The sequence below is a fragment of the Ochotona princeps genome, chromosome 4 (genome assembly GCF_030435755.1).
Source record: "Ochotona princeps isolate mOchPri1 chromosome 4, mOchPri1.hap1, whole genome shotgun sequence".
NCBI classification, from domain to species: domain Eukaryota; kingdom Metazoa; phylum Chordata; class Mammalia; order Lagomorpha; family Ochotonidae; genus Ochotona; species Ochotona princeps.
This window is the reverse complement of record NC_080835.1, coordinates 49,723,660-49,735,905: the sequence shown is the minus strand read 5'-3', so window position 1 is coordinate 49,735,905 and position 12,246 is coordinate 49,723,660.

Genomic DNA, 12,246 nt, shown 5'->3' with positions numbered 1-12,246 from the left:
ATTGTAAAGCAGGATTGCTAGCAGTAACTTGCCTTTGTTTCCTTAGGTCCCCTCCACAATCAAATGTCTGTTTCCATCTTCACTTTGACTCCAGGAAACTCAATTAATTATGGAATTCTTGTCTGATATCTTTTAGAGGACTTTGGATATGTCATCCCAGTGTCTGTTTCCTAACACTTTTTGGTGATATTTCATCTTTTTTCAAAGATTTATTTTCTATTTGTTCACAACCTTGTTTCTTGTATACATGTGTTCATTTATATGATAGTTCAGAAAGTTCATGAACATGGTAAGGAAAAAAAACTATTCAGGTATTTCAAACTTTTTACCACTATGATAAGCCCATTTTTTTTTAACTCCTTTTGCCTTGAACTCTTTGAAGTAACATCACATATAATTTCTATTTCTTATCTTTGGTTCTTAGAAATTAGTTTATGATAACCCTAGGTGTGGTTTTTTTATGTATTTATCTTTTTTTAAAAATATATATTTTTTATTGCAAAGTCAGATATACAGAGAAGAGGAGAGACAGAGAAGATCTTCCATCTGATGATTCATTCTCCAAGTGGCTGCAACAGCCAGAAATGAGCCAATCGGAAGCCAAGAGCCAGGAACTTCTTCCAGGTCTCCCACGCGGGTGCAGGGTCCCAAGGCTTTGGGCCATCCTCCACTGCTTTCCCAGGCCACAAGCAGGGAGCTGGATGGGAAGTGGAGCTTCCGGGATTAGAACTGGCGCCCATATGGGATCCTGGGGCGTTCAAGGCGAGGATTTTAGTTGCTATGTCACGGTGTCGGGCCCCTATGTATTTACGTTGTTTGGAATTCAGATTCTTGAATGTTCATGACTATGTTTTTCAAAGTATTGAAATTGTAGTCATTGTATCTTCAAATATTTTTATGTCCACTCCTTGTTATTCTCTTTTCTAGGATTGTACATGTATAAATATTTTTTTGATTCCCAAGAAGCAGTTTGGAATCCAGATAACACAAGGCTTTGCAGGGTACTGTAAGGATTCTGGATTATATAAGGAATCTTCAGAAAGTTTACGGAAGATGTATACTATGAGAACACAATCTATGGATCATAAAATTTGGCATAAAAACAAACTCACAAACTCTTTACCACAGATCTGACTAGGTCCTAGTGTGATACAGCAGGTTGAAGGTTGGGTGGAAAAGCAGTGAAATAACTGACACTTCATGGAGTGTTTACCTCCCAAATTAATCAACAGTTTACAGACAACTCATTTTATTTTTTAAGATTTATTTTATTTACTTGAAAATCAGAATTATAGAGCGTTATATGCAGAAATAGCAAGGACTTTGTCAGCCCAAAGCCAGGAGCCAGGAATTTCTTCTGGGTCTCCCAGATGGGTGCAGGAGTCCAAGCACTTAGGTCATCTTTTGCTCCTTTCCCAGTGCATTAGTAGGGAGATGAATCAGGAGAACAACCAGAGTAGGACTTCAGGTGGCAACTTAACCTGCCACACCATGATGCTGGTCCCTGGATGACTCATTTTAAAAGGGGACAAGATGATACTGAAAATGAAGTCTGCTGTGATAGGCCATCCACATTAATTTATGAAAAAAAAGCTACACACTAAGAGAAGAGAACCCACAGATAACAGGGGAAAGAGCCCACATTACAGACTTCTCAATTCCGATTATAAAGTTATAATAGAGCAAACTTTCTACTCATTACAAGGCTGTTGTGTCTGTTGCAAACAAAAGTAGTTTTGAATAGAAATTTAGAACTAGTGAGAATAAGATCCTGTAGCGCATTCTTGAAGAAGGAGATGACACACGGCAGAAGCCAATCAAAGCAAGGACCACCGTAGGGTAGAAGTGCTATGGTCAAGCCAAAGTGCTGACCAAGGGCAAAGCTTACACAACTGTGTTTTGGTTTTTTCCCTTTGCAATGCTCAAGGCAGTTTGCTTGTTGACTTTCTGGAGGGCCAAAGAATGATAACATCTGCTTATTAGGACAATGTTTTGAGAAAGTTAAAGTTTTAGCGGAAAAACACTCCAGAAAGTTTCACCATCACGGCGATGTCCCTGCTCATTCCTCTCATCAAACGGGACATTTTGTAAGAATTTCAAAGGGAAATCATAAGGCATCCACCTTACAGTACTGACTCGGTTAGTTTTGACATTTTTGTCCCCTAATCTTTTTTTTAAAAGATTTATTTATTTTTATTACAAAGTCAGATATACAGAGAGGAGGAGAGACAGAGAGGAAGATCTTCCGTCCGATGATTCACTCCCCAAGTGACCACAACGGCCAGTGTTGCGCCAATCTGAAGCCGGGAACCTGGAACCTCTTCCAGGTCTCCCACATGGGTGCAGGGTCCCAAAGCATTGGGCCATCCTCGACTGCTTTCCCAGGCCACAAGCAGGGAGCTGGATGGGAAGTGGAGCTGCAGGGATTAGAACCAGCGCCCATATGGGATTCTGGCGGGTTCAAGGTGAGGACTTTAGCAGCTAGGCAATGCCTCCGGGCCCTTGTCTCCTAATCTTAAGAAGTCTTTAAAGGGAATTCATTTTCCTTCAGTTAGTGATGTAATAAAGACTGTCTTGACATGTTTAAATACCCATGTCCCCCAACTTCTCCAGGGATGAATTAAATGGCTAATATGATTGCTTACAGAAGTGTCTTTTTTTTTTTTTTTTAAAGATTTACTTATTTTATTGCAAAGTCAGATATACAGAGCGGAGGAGAGACAGAGGAAGCTCTTCCGTCCAATGATTCACTCCCCAAGTGAGTGCAACAGCCGGAGCCAAGCCAATCTGAAGCCAGGAGCTCTTCTGAGTCTCCCATGTGGATACAGGGTCCCAGAGCTTTGGGCTGTCCTCGACTGCTTTTCCAGGCCACAAGCACGGAGCTGAATGTGAAGTGGGGCCACCGGGATCAGAACTGGCACCTATATGGGATCCCAGCACGTTCAAGGTGAGGACTTTAACTGCTAAGCTATCGCACCCAGCCCTCATAACTAAATCTTAAGACAGGAAAATACCACCAAACTGATTTCTGCAAAATAAAAAAAAGTACAATAATCAACTAATTTTAAGGTTGATCACAAATTGTACTGACAGAATAAAAAATTATATAATCATCAGATTTCAAAAATAGCATTTGGTCAAATTCAAATCCAATTCATGATTAAAAAAAAATAAAAGCAACTGGGAAGGGAAATCACTAATCTGAGAAAGGTGTTTCCAAGAACCTCACTGCTACACAAATCAGACACAATAATGAAGAAAACTTGAGTTTCAGAACAAGACAAGGATCTCCAACAGCACTTCTCTTGAACAGTCCTGGACCTACTGACCAGTGCAAAAAGCAAGAAGAAGAAGTGATGACACAGAATTGGACAGGCGGAAATAAATAAAAATTGTTTATTTGGAGATGGTATGAATATATATGTATGTATATGTAATGCACACACACATGTATACACTTAGAAAAATATACAAAGAAATTATTAGAGTTAGTAATTGATGTTAGCAAGGATGTCACTCCACGGTCAACTCAAAAATACTGATAGCATATCTCTATACAAGGAAACAGAAAATGACATTTTGAAAGAGTCCATTGGCCCAGTGGCTAGTGGCTAAAGTCCTTGCCTTGAACGTGCTGGAATCTGGCTGCCAAAAGCTCAGCATCTACACAAACCAGCATTGTAGTTTTCCAGCCAAAACAGCAGCAGGAAGAGAACGCTTGCCTTCCAAATCTCAAATGAGTGAATCTAGTCAGTAGAATTGACTGTGTATTCAGAATGGTGGCTGGAAGGCAGCCTAGAGGCAAAGGGGTAAATCTGCTATGGTGGGCGCCTACTAGTGGATACTCTGTGACTGACCAAAGCAGCAAGACATAGACAGCTACCTGGATTATATAGTCACTTACCTATTTTCCTCTTTCCGCTCTTAACTTCTTGATTCCTTCCCCTGTAACACTGTCTCCCCTCCACCTCCTTGACTGTGTTGGAGCAGCTGGGGCTTCAGCAAACTGTGTTTCCCAGAATCGGCTGACAGCTGGTTTCCTGTAAAGTTCTGCCAAAGGGAGGCCTTAAGGGAAGCTCAGAGTACAAGACAGGAAGAGGGACTTCATCCCCACTTTCCAGCTGCTGTCACATTGCTTCAGATGCAGCTTGTTCTATACCCAGGACCAGCTTTGCCACACTTGTTCAAGATAGCAGCAGACCTGAGAACTCCCTGGCAAAGACCAGTCACATCCCGCTTCCCCACCCTCAGGGATAGGCCTTCCTCAAAGGGCCAATCACAAGAAAGACGGAAGGCAGCTTCCCCTACAAGTCTGAGAGCCTGTCAAGGGAGAACGTGTCAGCTCTCAGTTTCTGATAACCACACCACTTCTTTCCTTGTCTTATCAGGCCTCTGATGTTGCCTGGTTTCTGCAGCTACTAGTTTTGGAATTACATCAGTGTATTTCTTCTATCTAACAAACATATTTTATTCCCTGTGTTAAATGCCCTCTTTGTGGTTCCTATTCTCTTGACCTAGTTCTGATTAATACATGCATGTATTAAAACCACAATTAAATGATAGGGGAGGGGGCAAAGACAAGCGTTGTAGAAAATACTCCAGGCAAATAAAGCGTGCACACACAAGGGAATAATTCACATTTTACAAGAATACCTGTCTATGAGGATGTTAAATGAGTTTTCAGCAGTCTAAGATCTTTGGATATACATGAAAATAGAAGTCAAAAGGTAAAAAGTACCAACACATGCCAAAGAAGGCGTAAGATACATCTTTGCAGGGCTTATCCGAAAAGGGTAAAGGTGATGCAGAGACCAGCGCCCGTTCTACTGCATGTGAGTTAGACACAGGAGACTCACTGGGCAGGACTCCTTAGGAACAGAGAACATCCCTCTGCTCTTCCCTCCATCCCAAGTGGAGTGAGGAGCACTCCAAAGAACCATGTGTAGATGTTTTCTGTTCGCATCAGAGGAGGAAACAGGACATTAAGCATTACATTTTCTGACTTGAGGTTTGCCAACAACCCTCGTCGATATGCTTCCTGGGTGGAATTTAGGGAGAATTCCCGGAAAAACATAAGATCTGGAGTCATATGAACACAGTGACTAGTGCAGGTGGAGTCAGAGCCAGCTCAGCTGGAGCCGGACAAGCAGAGCAACATCAGCTGCTGGCAGAGCTGCTGGCTCTGCCCACTGCGAGGCAGAGCAAAAGCAAGTGAGCATGAGTGTTCAGTGAGCTCCTCAAAAGTAACCAGTCTTGAGGGTTTGCTGGGATCTTTCCCAGGAAGGCTGCCTGCTTGGGGGATGCACTTTAGGCCCAGGAGGCTGTGGATACACTTTCACAGTCAGGAGGAGTGTGGACTGTGTACCACCAGGATCCGACCAAAGTCACGTTCCCATGGGAGATTCAGACTCTCCCAGAGCTCACAGTTAAATGCTCTTCATGGCCGGAAGTCAGTGCACACCAACCATAGAAGTTTAGTCGTCTTTTCCATAATGGTTCCTTCTCCACTCAACGAATGCTTTCTCTAGAACAAAACAGGAAGGGGCATTGGGCAATAGCGTTAAGCCACCATTTGGGAGGGAACCTGTATCCCATTTTGGAGCGCCTGGGATGATTCCTGTCTCTGCTTCTGCTCCAGCTTTTGCTAATGCACCAGAGGTGTACCCGTGTGGCCCCTGGCCTTGGCTTGGCCTAGCCCCACTTCCTAAAAGGATTTGGGGAATGAATCAGCAGACAGAACTGTCACTCTGCCTTTCAAAAAAATGAATTAGAAAAAAACTATAATCCAGGACTGTGAATTTTTCACCATAAAGAAATGTTGAATGTTAGAAAAGATACATTTGCCCTATTTGGACATTATAATATATGCAAATATATTATGGTGTGTATATATAATTACCCCATAAATATGTACAATTATCCTATGCCTATTCAAAAACTTTTTTTAGGAAAACAATGAGTAAAGGAAACAGGTATGTCCTGTCATCCTAGGCAGCTGGAGGAAGAGCAGCTTTGGACTGGGTGAGAGGCTGACAGCCTGCTGAGATGCAGGAAGGAAAAACCATTTGAAATATTAATGTTTTAGATTGATCTTTATAATGCTATAGGGAATAATGAAATATATCTATACCAGAGACTTCAGGACTCTTGATGTGAAGCCAAAAGGACAGAGGCTGTGGCCATCAGAGCAAGTACCCAGGGGCTTAGTGATTCAGTACCAACTCGCTGCCTAGTCAAGGATGCATCATTTTATGACCATAAGAATCAAGACAAGGAGATTCAGAGACCTCACTCCTAATCAATGCTAAGTCACTTACCCTCAGGTTTCTTGTTACATGAGGGGGAAAAAATGTAATCCATTTTAGGTATTCTTTGGTAGGATATATATATATATATTTTGACAACAAGATGATATAATGTTAACTGTTGTAACACCCCCAAAACTCACTAGCATAACACAATATAAGTTTTTGTTCAAAGGTCAATGTGGATGTTCTCAACAAAGTAGCTCTTCTCCAAACAGTGGCTTGGGTATCCATTCTTCTAAACTGTGATATCATCACCTTCAAAACATGTGCTTCAAGGTCACCTTAGTACAGAAAGGAGAGGGTCGTACAACATGGAAAAGGCTCATCTAACTTTTAACTGCCTTGGTCTAGTATCAAAACATCACTTCCCACTTTTCTTTTGGCTAGAAATAATCACAGACCTGCCAGGATGCGTAGAGCTGGCTAAGTATTCAACTGTGTGTTCAGAAAGAGGACATTCTGATGAGCATCCAGTCAGTTCCTTCCATAGAACAAAAGATGACGCTGGTAGGAGGATTTGACAGACGAAAACATGCTCATTGGAAAGAGTATTCTGGAAAAACGGAGTAGCACATGTAAAGTCCCTGAGGTAGAAACGGTTTGGAATACTTGAGGAATGAATAGAAAGCCTGTGTGGCTGCAGTCCAGTGGGAGGTGAAGAGCGGGTTAAGATGTAGTTGGAGAGGCTGGGCCAAGATCACACAGGGCCTGGGAAGCAGCTGGTCTTTTGTTCTCGGAGTAATGAGAATCCATTGATGGGTTTCACACAGAGAAGTGCATAATCTAATTTACATTTTAAAAAGATGACTTGGCAGCCTGGAAAACGGACTGCTTTAATTAGATAATTTCTGGGGGCCAATGTTAAGGCATAGTGGGTAAAGCCACTTCTTGCGACACTGGTATCCTGAATGGAAGAAGACCTGAGTACGTTTAGTACCAGCTGCCAATTTCTGATCCAGCTCCTTGGGAACGGCCTGCAAGAAGCAATAGAAGATGACCCAAGGGCTTGGGTCCCTGCCGTTCATGTGAGAGATGTGGATGATGCTCCTAGCTCCAGCCTGGCTGAGCCCTGGATGTTATGTCCAATTGGAGAGTGAATCAGCACATAGAAGCGCTCTTTCTGTCCCACTGCCCACACCCCAGTAACTCTTTTAAAAAGTAATACAAAAATCTTTAAAAAAAAAAAAAAAAGATAAATCCTAGTCAAATAGCCTAGAACCAGGTGGCTGATTTGAGAAGTCACCTGAGGAGAAAGAAGGACGAACAGACTCAGGAATAAAATGCTCTAATTACTGGTCTTTGTAGGTGAAAAGCTACAGAGGGCTTTGTGCATCTGGTTGAGTAGAGCTGAGCTGCGCCTCTGCCAAGATCAAGTTGTTTCTTTTGGAGCTGTGTTCCCTTAGGACGATGCTACAAGAACAAAAGTTGGAACAGGCTGACAACTGCAGAAGCAGGAAGGGCCTGTCTGGAGACCTCAAAAAGTGGTGATGACAAGAGGAAGCATAGTTGGCTATCCAAATGCAACTTTGTCCTTGTCTCCTACCAGCCCTGAAAAACTCTCCTCTACATGGGAATATTCTTTCCCTGCTGGAGAGAAAAACTGCAGCAAGTCTGTAACCTTCTCAGTCGATAGTTTACGGCACAGACGCACTCCCAATTACGTAATTAAAATGCCTAACCCTGTGTAATAAGCAGCATGTGTAGGAGCTTTAAATCTTTCCTCCCAGTTCTACCTTCTCAAGAGACTGTGTTGCAGAATGAACCATCTGTACGCCGTCCCACTCTCCACACCTCTTTCCACCTAACTGCTGCCGACTGCCGTGGGCCCAAGTGCTGAGGAAGAAATTGGCATAAATCAGTCCCTCCTGACTGTGCTGTTCTGTGCCATCCCAAAGTGGCAGAGATAAAAGACGATCCCCCTTAACCCTGGTGGATACAGCTATGTTTTGGTGGCACACTCCTAGTTTCTACAGGCTGAGGTCTCCTTGCTTTTTCCAAATTTCTTACACAAGAACATCCCACACTTGGCCATCTCCTGCAGGGACTGCAGTGGAGCCACTCATGCACTGCGTTGCTTACCAGCGCAAATTTGGAGAATGCAGAAGCAGCAGCCCTTCCCTGGCCCTACCAATATGCCAACAAGCCTTTGCATGCCTTCTACATTTCCAGAACAGGGGCCAGACTCCAGGCTCACTTCTCAGCTGCGGGAACAAACACCTCATGACCCAGTGGAGTCCCCAATTACGCATGAGAGCAGAAATCTGGCCCCTCCCTCCAGAGCAATTGAGTTCTGACAACCAAGCTGTCCACTTTCTCAGAGCAAGGGACTCTACAAAGCAATCTGCACCAGTCTCCTCCCTTCCTATCCTCTTTACTTTATGACCTGGGACCTCAAGTGTGCTGTTAATGCTGCCAACAATCATAATGCATTTCCCTAGGTCATCCATTCCTTCTTTCACTCTCCAAGAAATGATATGCATTCTTCAAACACCTTTCCTCCCTCCCCCACTTTCATTCTACTACTGACTTCCTGCATCCCCGAGAAAAATCAAAACAATCAGAGAATGGCTGGGGTTCCACTTCTCAATGAATCCAAAATTGGGAAAGATTCAGCAACCTGCAGTAGGATAAGCCTTCCTGGTGATTCTAACGTCCTCTGAAGTTTGACAGCCACTGCCTTTCACCACCTCCCCAGCTCCCACTTACCTTCTGCTGTCCTCACTCCTCCTCCCATCTACACAAGCACATAGCGCTCAGTGTTCCCTAAACAGCAGGTACACTCTTATTTCTTTCTTTAGTTTTAACAGGAGACTCTGAAGCTCAGGCACAGATTTGGACAAGAGCTTGTTCTGAAACTGATGATGGAGCAGGGAGGCTACACATCAGCATCAAGAGTCCTGCTTTCAGAGTTAAGGGGACTGATGGGCGCCTGTAACGAGGGCTAGGCCAAGGCATGGAGAGCCTGGGACCTGAGTCAGATACGCAGCATGTTTTTAATCATGTGGCTGAGCGAAAAAAAACAGCTGAAGGGAGAACATAAATTGTGAGTATGATAGGGAAGGAAAAGAGGGAGACACCAGCTGTCCTGCTGGGGTCAAACAAAAGTAATCAGGATCTGGGAATACAACTAACCTTTGGAAAAGAACGTGAATATGGAACTCTGAGAGCCCGACTCTGCTGTAACCCATTGCTCGGACTTTGTGGCTTGCCTCCCAGCGAGCCTGTGAATCCCAGCAGTCTGCAGACGTCGTCAGGGCATTTGATATGAGTTGCCTGGCCACCAGCTTTACTTCCCAGCCTCATCTCACATTCCACAAGCTCCTTCCAGTAGAGGGGGTAAATCTCTCCGCTCTTGAAATTCTTGCCGCCCCACCTGCTCCTCCCTTTGTTTGCAGATCTTCTGGTTCCTCCTCCTCCCTCCCAGTTCTGTTCAAGGCTGACGCCAATTCTACCTTATGAAGTTCTTCCGTCTGACCACTTTTGCCATCCACACTGGTCCATAATGCCCTCATGTTATGCCCTCAACCTGCATTTGTGTGTGTTGTTGTTGGTTTTTTTTTTTAGCTTTTTAAAGATTTATTTATCGAGTTGAAAAGCAGAGTTACAGAGAGGAAGAGACAGATGAGTGAGATCTTTCATCTGTTTGTTAACCTCCCATGCATCCCCCCGCTTCCCCCGGAAATAACCAGGCCAGGCCAGGCTGAAGTTAGGAGCTAGGAGCTTCATCTCAGCCTCCTACGCAGGTGGTACAGGTCCAAACATCGGGCCATCTTGCTTTCTAGGCATATCAACAGGAAGCTGGATTGAGGATGGAGCAGCAGGACTCGAACCAGTGCTCATATGGGATCTTGGTATTGATGGAGGCAGCAGAACCTGCTGCACAACAAAATTCGTAAACCTGTGATCTACAGCACCAGTGATCTTGCTCTCAGTTGGACCATGTTATTTCTAATCCCTACCTCCATCAGTCAAAAATACACTAGCTTGGGCCTGGCCCAATGGCTTAGCTGGCTAATCCTCCTTTTCAGGTCCCAGTTCGTGTTCTGGCTGCTCCACTTCCCTTCCAGCTCCCTGCCTGTGGCTTGGAAAAGCAGTAGAGGATGGCTCAAAGCCTTGGAACCCTGCATCTATGTGGGAGACTCAAAAGAAGCTCCTGGTTCCTGTTTTCGGATCAACTCAGCTTTGGCTGCTGCAGCCATTTGGGGAGTGAGCCAGTGGATGGCAGATCTTTCTCTCTGTCTCTCCTTCTCTCTGTACATTTGTCTTTCCAAAAAAACACCCAAATCTTTAAGCAAAACAAAACAAAACACTAGCTTTATTCCAAGTAACAAGCTCTGGGAATTCAAAGATGGCTTGAGCAGGTTAATCAAATAGCCCAAACAAATACAATTCAATATTTACATGCTAAAGTGGCACTTTTCATGTAGTTACTTCCAGGCTGCTTGGCAAGCCAAGTAAACTTTGCCAACGATATTCAGGTTGTAAGGAGTAACTCCAAAAGTGACCCCAAGACTGACCCCACTATCCTGGACTCACCTTGAATGCCTGCTTCCCCAGTGTTGCTTAAATCCCCTAGGTTTCCATCTGTCTCCTTCTATACCTGATTACCCAACACTACTGTGAACCTCGTAGCTCTCACCCCTTGAAGGTCCACTTGCCTAAGAGGCTAGAAAAGATGCCTCTCCTCTTTGTTCTCTCTCTGCTCTGTTCTCACCTTCTCCCTGCCCCACGCTGCCTCCCTCACTGGAATGAAGGCCTCTCATGTGGCTCACTTGCTGTGTCCGGTGTCTTGGGTTTGTGTAAGAAAGTTAATACAGGTATCATGCAGTGCCTGCTGAATGGTTCACAATTCCACTTCCAAACATGCCTTCCAGCCTCATCTGTTTCAAAACTTGTTTCCCTTTTTGAAGACACTCAACTGTCTGGAATCTACGCCTTCTCAGTAGGCACTCCCAGGTCTTGTTAGTGAGAACAGGTGAAAGAGGCTGTATCTTTACATGTAGGACTATGGCAGATGCTTCCTAGCGGAGGCCCAGACTCTACCATCCCAGCTTACCTTCCCCAGCACCAGGCTTCTTTGCCTATAGCTCTCCTTGGATAGCTTAATCTGAGCCTGCTAACCACCCTCCCACCCCACAACATGGCATCAACCAGTTGTTATTTCTGAACAGACTCCACTCCTTCACTGCCCACCTCTAAGAAGAGTTCTGACTGACTAAAAGTCTCTAAAAAAAGTCTCTTAAATCTCTAAGAATGCCTAAGTTTGGGTCTCAAGTTTGCTTCTGATTTCCAGCTGCCTGCTAATGTACCTTGGGAGGCAGCAAGGGATAGCCCAAGGACTTGGGACCTTACCACTCACTTTAGAGATCTGAATCGAGTTCTGGGGCACTGGCTTCAGCATGGACATATTATACCTTTTGAAGGCATTTTAAGAGTGAACTAGGGCCCAGCGTGGCAGTCTGGTAGCTAAAATCCTCGCCTTGAACACGCCCCGGGATCCCATATGGGCACCAGTTCTAATCCCGGCGGCCCCGCTTCCCATCCAGCTCCTTGCCTGTGGCCTGGGAAAGCAGTTAACGACAGCCCAAAGCCTTAGGACCCTGGACCCACTTGAGAGACCTAGAAGAAGCTCCTGGCTCCTGATCAGCTCAGTTGCAGCTTTTTGGGGAGTGAACCAGCAGATGGAGACTGAAGATCTTTCTCTGTGTACCTCCCTCTCTCTGTAGATCTGCCTTTTGATTAAAAATAAATCTTAAAAAAAAAAAAAAAAAAAAAAAAAGAGCGAACCAAAGGATGGAAGATCTCTGTGTCTTTAAAAAAGTCTCTAGGTAAGAAACCTGTTCCTTTTGATTCCTTAGACTCTTGACTAAGCAACAAATCTATTTTTTACACTTCAACCTGCAACCTACCTAGGGGAAGATCGTCAAAGAAAAACAAG